Source organism: Silurus aristotelis (genome assembly GCF_946808225.1).
Source record: "Silurus aristotelis genome assembly, chromosome: 10".
NCBI lineage: Eukaryota > Metazoa > Chordata > Actinopteri > Siluriformes > Siluridae > Silurus > Silurus aristotelis.
Window position 1 is genome coordinate 24,245,327 of NC_139583.1, and position 12,566 is coordinate 24,257,892.

A 12,566-nucleotide genomic window follows, 5' to 3' on the forward strand; every position below is an offset into this window, starting at 1 on the left:
ACACACACACACACACACACACACACACACACACACACACACACACACACACACACACACACACACACACACTACACATTCCATCATCTTCCATGTTGTAGCTCACAGTGCACAAGACAACAAATACAGTGGAGCATCGCTTCAATACGCGTCTACATGGATTGAAGGCTCTTAGCTCATCTCTGAGGCATGACGAATCTGACAAAGCCTGTACTATACCATATGACTCACTCTGCCTTTAACAAAGATGTCCCCGCGCGCACGCACACACACACACACACACACACACACACACACACACACACACACACACACACACACAAACACACACACGTAGGCTGGCGTCAGGCAGGTTCAATATTAGATTATTGTCAGCCACACCAGCATACTGACATGCTTTCGGAACCACACACATACGCTACAGGAGTGTTGAACGCGAGCAAATGAGTTGTTATTAGATCTGCTCGTGCGGCTCTCTTGTCTGTGCATTTTGTCATACTGCTATAGTCATCATAAGACCAAGAAATTACAAGTCAAACCATCGTATCTCGTAGTTTTACAAAACATGACAAAACAGCCCGTTAGGCAAGTCATTTTTGGTGTTTGTCATTTGCTTCCTTAGATTTGCACTGGATGTTAATAGAGTTAACACACACACACCCACACACGCTAGAAAAATGATTAGAAATGATTAGGTTTGTTTTTAAGAACAACAAGCAAAAAAAACCACGGCATAATTCCTGATGATGCGCTGTATAAAAATATACCTCCTGTTCTCTTTGCAGAACAGACGATTTTTGCTCCAACCAATTGTTTCTTCACATATTTTATTGTTTGCATTAAAAATAAAGTGCACAAAAGACGTGAACACATGGACAGTTGCTCATCATGACTACCACATGATTAGAAGCTTCTGTGTGTAGTTTTGTGAGGAAGCAGGATCTAAGTACCTTGTCTGGGAGAAGTCACGCAGTATGAATGCTGCTACATCCCAACAACGAGTGATAAAAGTTGACCTGAAGATTTTGAAAGTCAGGAGGTATAAGCGAACAAGGACAAATAGAGCATCCTAGCTGAATGATTCCATTCGATGTACAGAATAAACAAGGATTTTCTTTTGATCCATTTATTTATGGAAGAAAAAAAAACTAGCATGACCTTGCGATAACGACTTTGTTAAAAAGCCGCTTTGCTGACCAGACTGGAATGTTTGAGTGAATCTGACTCTCTAACGTGCGCTCAAACCAAAGTTACACAATCTCCACAAGTTCCCTGCTTGACCTCCAGAAAGAATGCAAGCCACTTCCTCCAGCTGTGAGCTTCAAATCTTCAGCCAGACATCGCAATCTTTTCCTGTCTAACGTGGACCGTGTACAGCGTTGCTTACTCAGAGCTCTGGCGGTGCTCAAGGTTTGTGCGATATAGGTTTCCTGCTGATGATTTCCCATTATAAAACATCGCTGTTAAAGTTTTAATTGTCCAGAACAGATTGCAAAAATGATACAGAGAAATAAAACCTTAAGCCATGGGCTGCTGCCCTTGCGTGTCATTTGGCAGAGTTTCTGCAAAGCAACCATTTACAACACTTACTAATTGTAACCAGTTCCATGAAAGTAGGGTCCTCTGACAAACTGGACAAAACCATCCCTTTTCTGTGAGGTACTGAATTACTACTCTTGTATTGTAACTATTAGGGTACAATCGAGTGCCCAGAGCAAAGGCACCCATAATGGAGGGCTGTGTTTTAAGGGTCTGGAACTGCTTGTTGGAAGTGGCAGTGAAGAACATGCAGTTCCTGTTACAGATTTTGAACATCACTGCTGAGATTGTGTTAACTATCCCATCATTCTATGGTACCACACATGACCTTGAACAGGAAGCAACCATACATTAAATAATTTCAGGGAAAAATCAGAACAAGGCGCTGCTAGAAATGCTGTTAGTCTCCAGTATCAAACTTTTTGGATTATCTCAGTAACAAGCTCATTACCTGCAAAACTAAAGATGGGACTATAAAAAATGTTAGTTAGTAGCTACAACACTTTTTGGAGATCCTTGCGTAGTGAAGCAGCACTGATACACCACACATTGTTTCTTTTTCTTCATCTTTATCAAAACCCCCATTCATGCTTTGTGTCTGAAGACATTCCGTGAGTGGAAGTTTAGCATGGCTTTATCTGTTTGGCAAGCATGGACAAGCGAAGCTAAGATGAATCGGATAAAAGTTTTTTTTTTTTTTTTTTATTCTCTGTGCTGAGGTCACGTATTACGTTGGTATAGGACAACAAAATGGACTCATTTGGACAGAATGAACATGGGCAAAAATAGCAAAAGCTTTAAATGTTCTTAACAACCAAATCATTGATCAGAAAATGACCTGGAATTAAACAAATCCTGGAGATCTCTCCCTGCCCTATCAATCCTGGCACATAACCGCATAATGGTAAATCTTTAAAAGAAAATAAAGAAAATCCCAGAAGATATTTCTGGAAAAGTGAGTACATCCAGACATGGGTTTGTTTCTTGTGTGTTGAATTTGACATCAAACATTTGAACCATTATCTTTATTTGTACTTCCCTGTTTCTAGCTTTTCCACAAATCGGCTGATGAAACACAGAAGAGTTTTAAGAACACATTTGTTTCATTCTTGTTTATTTTCTGGCAAACGATTTGTTTTCTTAAATCCATTCCAAGTTCGGGCTTGGTCCAGTTTCTTTTTTTTTTTGCATGGGAGTGTATTAGAATATACACAAATACTTTCATTTTTCTTCTATTAAAAGCTTTCGTCACATTTTCAGACAAATATTAAAAGCATCTCACTTGATAACCGCAGTGTTCAGTGAAATCTATCCCACCTGATGCAATTGCCCATACTATCTCCAACCATCTCAAGACATTATTTCATTTGGATTGACCAGCTGATCCTTAGTATAAAAAATAAAAATGAATAAAAATTAAATAAAATCTTTGTACAGGGTCTAACACGTTTCTATTGGAATTATGAAATAATGGCGTACCACAATACTGAGGTTCTTGTTTAAAATGGGACAACTTAAGTTAAAGTTAAGAAAAGTTAGAAGATGAAATCTAATTGGATTGAATAATTTTTTTACCATTTGAGAAATAAAGGGTTTAACTCAAGAACCATGAGGATGGAATTGAACTGTATTTATGAAAACACTTTCCAATTACAATTTTCACAAAGATGTTTGCGTTTAAGTGTCAATCAGCGAACAGCTGATAACCTCTACAGCTCGACAGATAGATTTGACGGATAACGATAGCTAGGTTGAATCGTACTTGCCGATAATCGATTAATTAAACTGATATTTTTTTTTAATGGACACTGGTTAAAAAAATAAAAAAAACATAACACTCAGTGTAAAATGGTACAAAACATTATTACAAACATAGAAAAGAAAAGGGCTGAATCATGTGTACATAAGGACATAAATATGAATATATTAATTAATACTTATATAATTAATCAATTATTAATAAAATACAGCGCGATCTGTGCAGTGCGTAGTCTCATGTATAAAAACAAACAGCACCTCTAGAGGCTGCTCTCATAACAACAGCGGACCAAAAACCGGTATGGATTTTTGCTGATAGCCATAGTTCCAGCAATCAACTACTGGTGCTGATTAATCGTTTTGCCGACCTCTAATAACCTCACTAATGATGGAACTATAATAGACATTTGGTGTTACCCACATGAGAATCGGTTCCCTTTGAGTCTGGTTCCTCTCAAGTTTTCCTCCTCATACTATCTCAAGAGAGATTTTCCTTGCTGCTTTCACCACTAGTTCACTCATTAGGGATAAAGATATAAGGAATAATTTCTGACGTTTACATTGATATTTGTTTCCATTAAGCGGTTTTGTGAAAATGTCCATTGTTAAAAGCACTATGCAAATAAAAGATTTTATGATTCTGAATCATGGCAAGATGCACAAGTCTGTCTGGACGTCTCTGTTTAAAATCTCCTGTGCCTCCCTTTTTTCTCCTCCCTCAACATCCTCAGATCTACACTCCCCTGCAGGGAGCTGAGTAACCATGACAGCCTGCGGGAGTGGGTTATAGATCTACAGCTGTGGTCCGGAGCCACCACACACACACACACACACACACACACACACACACACACACACACATGTGTGAGTCATGTACAGCACTGGGATGTGTGCAGTTCTGAATGTATTAAATGAAGTCGCTCAGCGAGCTGTCAGCACGGGCCATGCTAAATTGAACCGTTAGTGAAGAGTATTGTACTGGAAGGTTGAGGGGTTCGAGGCCGCACTCGATTTGAAGAGAAGCGCCTCCTGCATGCTGAGCTTTCCTGTTTCATTTAGGCCGTGAGAATCAGCTGGGTTTAGGAAGCCGGGAAACACAAGAAAGCACACGCTAGCTAAATGGGCTCCCTACTGGCTCGATGGAGGTCGTTCTTTTGTGAGCGAATGTATATTTTCTTGACTTTACGAGCAAACAGGATGAGAGACAAACTACAGGGGGTCCTGAACTTCACAGGCTCTTCCTGTAACCAGAGAGTCCTGGTGGCAATCTAACGAGGGGTGATGACACTTCTGATAAAGAGAATGACATGAGGGATTGGATGCCTCCGCACAAGGAGCGGTGGAGGAGGACTTTGCTGGGTGGCGCTCCTTCTTATTCTCCCTGCAGCTACTCTCTTGTTTTAGGTCCAAATAAAAAGAAATGTGAATAATTAAGGATTTAATAAACGTGTGCACAAGGATTAAGGCCATGTCCACACTAATATGTTTTCGTTTGAAAGCCAAATGCCATAAATGTAAATGTATTAGTGTGGATGAGCAACGTTTGGGGAACGAAAGAGTGGACGCAGATCGTTTTTAGACGAAAACGGCATTTTCAAATTTGTCCGGATTAGTCTAGATGTAGCCTAAGAGACACGTGGAAGAGATTCAAACTTACATGAACATAATCACATGATGAAGACTTCCTAAATTTAATTGGTTAGGAAGTGATGATTCCATTACTGTTCTTAAAACAGAAGCAGACATTTGTTTCTTATTCTATTCTTTCTCATTTACTTGTACTTGTACTATAGAGACAAAAGTAATAGGACACCTGACTTTTCCAGCCAAATGTGGTTCTTCTACACTGTTACCACAAAGTTGAAGGCATCAAATTGCACATGATGTCTTTAGATGAGACAGCATTAAATGTTTTCTTCACTTAAATTATGACACCCAAACCTGTTCCAGCATGACAATGGCCCTGTGGACAAAGCCAGCTACATGAAGATATGTACATTTACATTTACATTTGGTTGGAGTGAAAGATCTTAAAAGGCCTGCTAGAATGAATGGGAACGCTGACTGCACCCCAGGCCTCCTCAAACTACATCAGAACCTGACTTTACTAACACCCTTGTGACTAAATGAGCACAAATCTCCACAAAATCTAGTGGAACATCTTCCCAGAAGAGTGGAGGTTATTATGACAGGAAAAAGGCACTAGGATATTCTGGGATATTCAAAAGGCTCATCTTATGATCTAGTGTCCGCAAACTTTAGTTAAAATAAAGTGTAAATCACAAGCACAGGAGAATGTACTGTATATCAACATGGCCAACAATTGCGATCCTGCGTAACATTGTGACCCACTAATTCATTGCTTATAGTTTATTTTGCATTAATCTGCCCTTACTAGCTCTGGCTAATAGCCTGGCAGGCAGTAATTATCTAAGAGGAGATAAAGCAGATAAAGTGCTTATAACTCATAAGTAAAGTGGACAGAAACGAAGCCTCCCCCTCCCCCTCCTGTCATCTATAATACATTTTCCCAGCGAATGCAAACACAGTCCAGAACCGTCCAGACACACGCAGCAACACCCTACTACGGTCGGGGTCAAACAGAGGTAGAGGAACGGGGAGGGGCGACATAAAAAGCTGAGAAAGAGACGTTACTGTACGCTCGCACAAAGGGTGTCTGATGCTCCGTCCTCTTCTCTTTCCGTTTTCTATAGCGCTTTGAAATCTGTGGGCTGTTGTGGCACTGAATGAATGCCCGTCTTCGGGCCGATAATATCTGTATTATGCGTGCTGGGTTCTCCGTGTAGGCTCCGTATTACGTGATCTGATTGGAGCTTTGTGAGGAAGACCATTACAAACAGAATCCTAGAGCGTGATAGAGAAAACACTGGGGTGAAGAATTGCCGAGGATTATGGATACCCTCGCGTGCTACAGAGGCATGATGTGTGCACAATTAAGCAGATTATGGAGGTGCTAGCTCAGCGGTTTGACGTTATGAGTTCGGATCAGCAGAGACCTTGCGGTATTAACTGGCCATAAAAAAAGAAAACAAAAAAAAAATCCATAACAAAATCTTCTTGTATCCCTGTATAGGGTATATAAACAAAATACACTCGCTGTTGCCATAAAATAACATTGATACACTTTATTCAACTGCAGTCATCAATGTTATCCTCCTGTCCATTTCATAGCTGTAATGTACACTATATGGACAAAAGTTTGTGGACACCTGACCATAAGATTCATATGTGCTTTTTGAACATCGCAGTCCACATTTAGTCCCAATTTGCTATTATAATAACCTCCAATCTTCTAGGAAGTTGTTCCACTAGGTGTTGGAGTGTGCTTGTGGAGATCTGTGTTCAAGGGTGTTAGTAAATTCAGGTACTGTTGTAGGTGAGGTGAGGAGGCCTGGTGTGCAATGGTGTTCAATAGGGTTGAAAATCAGAGCTCTATAGCAGGTCACTCAAGATCTTCCTCTCCAAACCATGTAAACCAAATCTTCATGAAGCTGGCTTTATGCACAGGGGCATTGCCATGCTGGAAGGGGTTTGGGTTTCCAAGTTCAAATGAATGCAACATTTTATTATACCGCATCCAAAGGCATCCAATACAATTGTGTGTCGCCAACTTTTTGGAGAAGTGCCACATATGGTAGGAAAACTCAGGTGTTCCAACACTTTTGTCCGTATAGTGTATCTTGGAGCTCACTTTGTGCACAGGGGCATTGTCATGCTGGAACAGGTTTGGGTCTCCTAGTTCAAGTGGAGGAAAAATCCAAATATATCCTTATACAGTTGTGTGCCTCTAAGGTTCCCTGGTGGTTTGGTGGTTAGGATGCGGCGCTCTCACCGCTGCGGCCCGGGTTCGATCCCCGGTCAGGAAACCGACCCCAGCCATTAGGGTTGCACAAGCTTTAGTGCCGATCCCAAGCCCGGATAAATGGGGAGGGTTGCGTTAGGAAGGGCATCCAGCGTAAAAACATGTGCCATATCAAACATGCGGATAGTCCGCTGTGGCGACCCCTAATGGGAGAAGCCGAAAGAAATGATGTGTGCCTCTAGCTTTGTGTTAACATTTTGGGAACAACATATAGCTGGAAAACTCAGGTGTCCCAATACTTTCGTCCTTAATAAAAACTTTCTTCAAATGGAGTCGGTGTTTATGTTTAAAAGTTTTACACCAAAGCTGCAAGTGTAATGTGAACAATAATTTACAGAGTAAAAACACACAATTATAATTTGAATCACTTGTAACATGCAATTCCACTGAAAAGCGATTAGCCACAGGGACACTCTGTGCTGCAGAAGAATTGTCCTAGTAAATTTTGGCATGGCGTCCTGTCAGAAACCACGAGCAATTCTCCAGGATTATTTAGCGACTTGGCATGGTGAGAGCTGAGAGCGTGATGATTCAGAATGTTTTAACACCTATTAGTCTGTTTGCCAAGTCTGAATCAGAGCGCAAATTGATATTTGGTTTGGTTTCATGGTGTGCGTAATAATAAAAAAAAAAAAAAAAAAAAAAAAAAAAAAAAAACAGCACTTGCTGAGGTGCGTGCTGCAAACGTACTCGTTAAACCGGTCAGGAAAAATGTAAACAAAGCTTTGGCGGATATTACCTGAGCGTGGAGAACACGGAACCTGCGCTCAATAATTTACCAGCTGAAGTATAGAATGACTTTGCTGAAAACGTTTTGTGAATGCATCCAGAGCTCTGCCTGCTTTTCCGAATATCCATGAAAAAGCATCAGGAGCACTGCAACTTTGACCAACTCGGATTGTGCCTCACTTACTTACTATGCAACCCATAGGGATGCATCTAGACAGTGACGACACAAAATGGTGGTGACCTTGACATGTTATAACACAAGCAACCTTAATAAAACATCTTAGCCATAAACCAGTGGATGAGGAGTTCATTAGCTGCAAAAACCCTTGCAAATGCTGTGTGAGTGACAAATAACATTGCTTCTTATGATCATCCACTGTAAGTCATTCATGATGCCCAAACAAATAACTGATATATGGAATGAATAAAATATCTTCTACTCACATTGACGCAGGAAGTAAAGCTTGCTCTTCATCACTACAGCCCTTTTCCATCCATGGTAACTAATGAAGCGAGCTAAAATTTACTATCTACCATGATAAAAGTAAAAAGCACAAGTATAGTAGTATTTTTACTCACTTTTTAAAGGAAAAGATAAACTGAGCTCTGTGATGTCCCTGACTGATTAGCTACACTTTTTGGACAAAAGTAATAGAGCACCTGACTTCTCTAGCCATGTGGTTCTTACCCAAACTGGGGAAGTAGTAGCTCAATGGTTAAGGTGCTGGGTTACTGATCGGAAGGTAATGGAGTTCAAGCTCAGTATCGCCAAGGGCCCCTCTTGGGCTCTTGATCAAAGCTCTGTGCTCAAGGGGCGCTACATCAAGGCTGACCCTGCGCTCTGACCCCAGCTTCCAAACAAGGTGGTATATGCGAAGAATTTCTTTTTGCAGTAATGTATATGTGACAAATAAAGGCTAATCTGTATTCGTCAAACTGTTACAACAAATTTTGAAGTACAAAATTGTATCTTTCGATGTGGTAACTTTGACTTCTTAATTCAATTTGACACAAACTTGTTCCAGCATGATAATGCCCCTGTGCACAAAGCAGGCTCCATGAAGATATACTATACACTTTCCTAACACCCTTGTGGCTGAATGAGCACAAATCTCCACAAACACACTTGAAAATCTAGTGCAACATCTTCACGGAAGAATGGAGGAAAATATCAGAACAACAAATAGGGACTAAATGTGGAAGGAGATTTTTAAAAAGCACATACAACTCAAGGTTGTCAAACTTTTGTCCATACTATGTAGAATAATGAGGCAAATGCCTATGATCTGAAGAAACTGGTATCGCCGCATTATGTACAAGCCACTGATATTTGTCCAGCCATTTGAACTCCCAACTTCTGGATTGTAAAAAATGACCAGTCCAAAAAAAAAAAAAAGAAAAATCACTAAAAGAATAAATCAACTAAACAGGATATTCATGCATTATTTTTTTAAACCCAGTATCACTAAACTTGCACGTCCCTATAGCTGAAAAATGAAATCCGTTTTTCACGTCTGTGGTACAATTCAAGAAAGATTTGTAACAATAAATGAAAGCTGATTAACTGTTGCATCATTTGTAGACGACACAGAATTATATATGGACTAAAAAAGAACAAAAACACCAAAAAAACATATAAACAATTAAATATTCTAAAAGTGCTGCGGGACCATTTCAGTGAACATTAGATGTAGTGTCACATGGATGTCAATTTAGGAGCACTTTAAAATACTTAAGACCTAGAGCAGTGAATTTAAGACTTTCTAAGGCCTAAAATTGAGATTTTTAAATTTGAGACGTTTGCGGAAACCCTGTGTAATGCCTCTTTTTCTCGACATTTGACATATGACATGACTTTTAAAATAAATGTTTAAATACGTACAAGTCCTTAGAGAACTCAGTGATCGCTTAGTCCAGTTTGCCTCATGGCTGCGGGACACGTCTGTGCTTCTCAAACGTTGATCTGAAAAAGAAAGAGAAAGCATTTAGCTCGAGTCGATTCAACAGAAAGCTGAATAATTGTAAATATGGAGGGCCAAATGTGCAGAGCTGATTATACTGCGTGTTGGTCAGTGGACAAAAAATACAATCCAGCTGAGCTATGTGTTATTATGACAGCTGGATGAAACAGAGAGAAAGACAGAGTGCGAGAGCGAGAGCGAGAGAGAGAGAGAGAGAGAGAGAGAGAGAGAGAGAGAGAGAGAGAGAGAGAGAGAGAGAGAGAGAAAAGGGGCAAAGAGGGACGTGTCAGAAAAATAAGAGAAAACATCTACAGAGTAACACAGAAAAACATTCAAATTCACAGCATTCCTGACTCCCCTTCCTCTTATTTCCCCTGCCCCGTTTGTGGCTTTTGGGATCAGCTGGTATGCAGCCTTAATAACTACCTGAACACGAGGCGAGGGAGTGAGAGTGGGAAGAAGCAGAGCGGGAAAAAATAAATGTGGAGATGAAAAAGAGAAAGTTTGAAAGAACGAGGGAGTGAGAAAAAGCTAAAGTTGGAAAGTGCACATGCTGCTGATCTACTTTGAGAAAGCGTACCACTACGTGTGTGGCTCAAATCCTAGTAGTGATCAGCTACTTAATTAATTCCCTGTCCTAATAACACCTGCACGGGCAAAGTGCTGCTTCAGATGAAGCGACCTTTATCTGTGAGAACGCTGATGATGGGGAAAAACAATAACACGAGTCAAAATTGACCTGGTTTAACTGGTGTTTAATAACAAGCCTGAATTCCACTAGCCTTGACCTGGTTTGGGACTCGGTTGATGGTGGTATAAAATAATTGCGAGACATGGCAGCATAAGTCTGCACGCAGTCACAGGGAGCACTGCCGTTCATAAGTCAATATGCCAAAATGCCAATCTGTGCTCTCCTCGGTTTCTCCCTGGAAACAACATGGCAACCTTAACACAAGCATTAATTAAACTAGGAGATTTAAACCTGTTCCAGCATTACAATGCCCCATGTGCATAAATCCAGCTCTATGAAGATATATTTTACATGGGTTGGAGTGAATCATCTTTATTGGCCTACTACAGAGCTCTGACCTCAATCCTAGTGAACACCTTTGGGATGATTTGCAATGCTGACTGCACCCCAGTACTCGTCACCTCACCTACATCATACCTGATTTTACAAAAGCTGAATGAGCACAAATCTTCACACGCACACTCCAAAATCTAGTGAAACATCTTCACTATATCAAATAAATGTGAAGCTGGATGTTCAAAAAGCACATACCAATCTTATGGTCAGTTTTCCAGCAACTTTTGCTTGAGTTTAAAGCACTGATACTAGAGACTCCTTCTGAAGCTCAAATGAACCTATGCTTTCAGCAGGAATTACAGTCAGACCTGCTTTAATGGCAATGTAACAACCAGAGAATTCAGCAGTACTGGGGGAGATAAGAATAACATACGTGGATTATGAATTGTATCATGCATTATGATTGTTCGTTCTGCCTTGCTTAGTCCTCAACACGAGGCAGCAGGGGGATCGGTAACAGACTGAAAACAATAAGCTACAATCACTGGCTCCGAGTGAATTATTTATACGCTTGTCTGCTGCTGAGCTGTGCGTGTACGTGCGTCGACATGAATAGGACACAATGATTTCTGTATGTGTACGATGCGTCCCTGCATGCTGGTTGATTTGGTCGTAAGCCAAGCGTGCACTTTTGCTAAGTCGGCTCGAGCTGACACGCTGAGAGACGGTCAGAACGAATCTGTAAATGATAGTAGTATATTGTGGGTGCCCCATGTTACGTCTGGTTCCGGATGACTATAAAATCAAATGGGGAAAACAACTTAAAATAGTCAGAGGAGAAGAAAAGCGCCTTAAGGGCATGACAATTTCTGAAGCATTATCGCAATACACACTTTCTGTAATTAAATACTACACACAACTGTGACATCATTTGCTTGGACACGATCGAACAAAACCGTTGACAATTCTACTGCTTCCACGAATGGCTGTCATTTTATCTAAAGGAGCAATGTTTGATTCAGGACGCGTTCCAAATGACTTAACAAATGTACGTGACAAAGATCAAAACAGAATTCGTCCATTTTATATGACCTTAATACACAGGTCTGGCCTTGGTCAGGTTCCAAATGGGTAACAAGTGTCTACTATAGTAATCAGCTCTGAATTCCTCCACTTAATACAGTCTTACAGTCCGACACCAAATTCATCTAAATTACACAGTCTTAAAAGAAGGGTCCATCAGTGTGCACTGGAAAGATCAGCACTAAAGTAGTATACACTATACAATCTTAAAGTCTGAGCTAGGGCGTGTTCCAAATTAGTAACAAGTGTACACTTTCAAGTAGGGGTGTAGGATATAAATCCTTTACGACAATATCGTAATTGTCATTGTAACAATGTGTGCGATTTGACATTATTGAGTATATCGCAAAACCCAAACAAAACTCACCATCAGAGTGCGTGCATACATCACGTGACGAAGTCTAGTAGAATAGACTCGTGCACATTTAGTGTGTTCTTTCACTGCATGATTCAGTCTATAAAAATGCATTTAGAACGATAACAAATATCAGGATATGGGGGCTAAAAATATGTACATTTGTATCACTTCATACAGTTACTCATTATCACAAGAATCAAGAATCAGCTATTAAAATATTGTAAAATG

General features: G+C 40.3%; 1 protein-coding gene across 1 annotated transcript in view; it reads right to left on the minus strand.

Moving 5' to 3' along the window:
- Positions 1 to 12,566, minus strand: part of sipa1l3 (signal-induced proliferation-associated 1 like 3) — a 97,982-nt gene that overhangs the window by 54,440 nt on the left and 30,976 nt on the right. Inside the window, exon 2 of the mRNA XM_083552842.1 lies at positions 9,792 to 9,872. The gene's annotated coding sequence lies outside the window, so the exon portion shown is untranslated. The remainder of the gene's footprint in view (positions 1 to 9,791; positions 9,873 to 12,566) is intronic.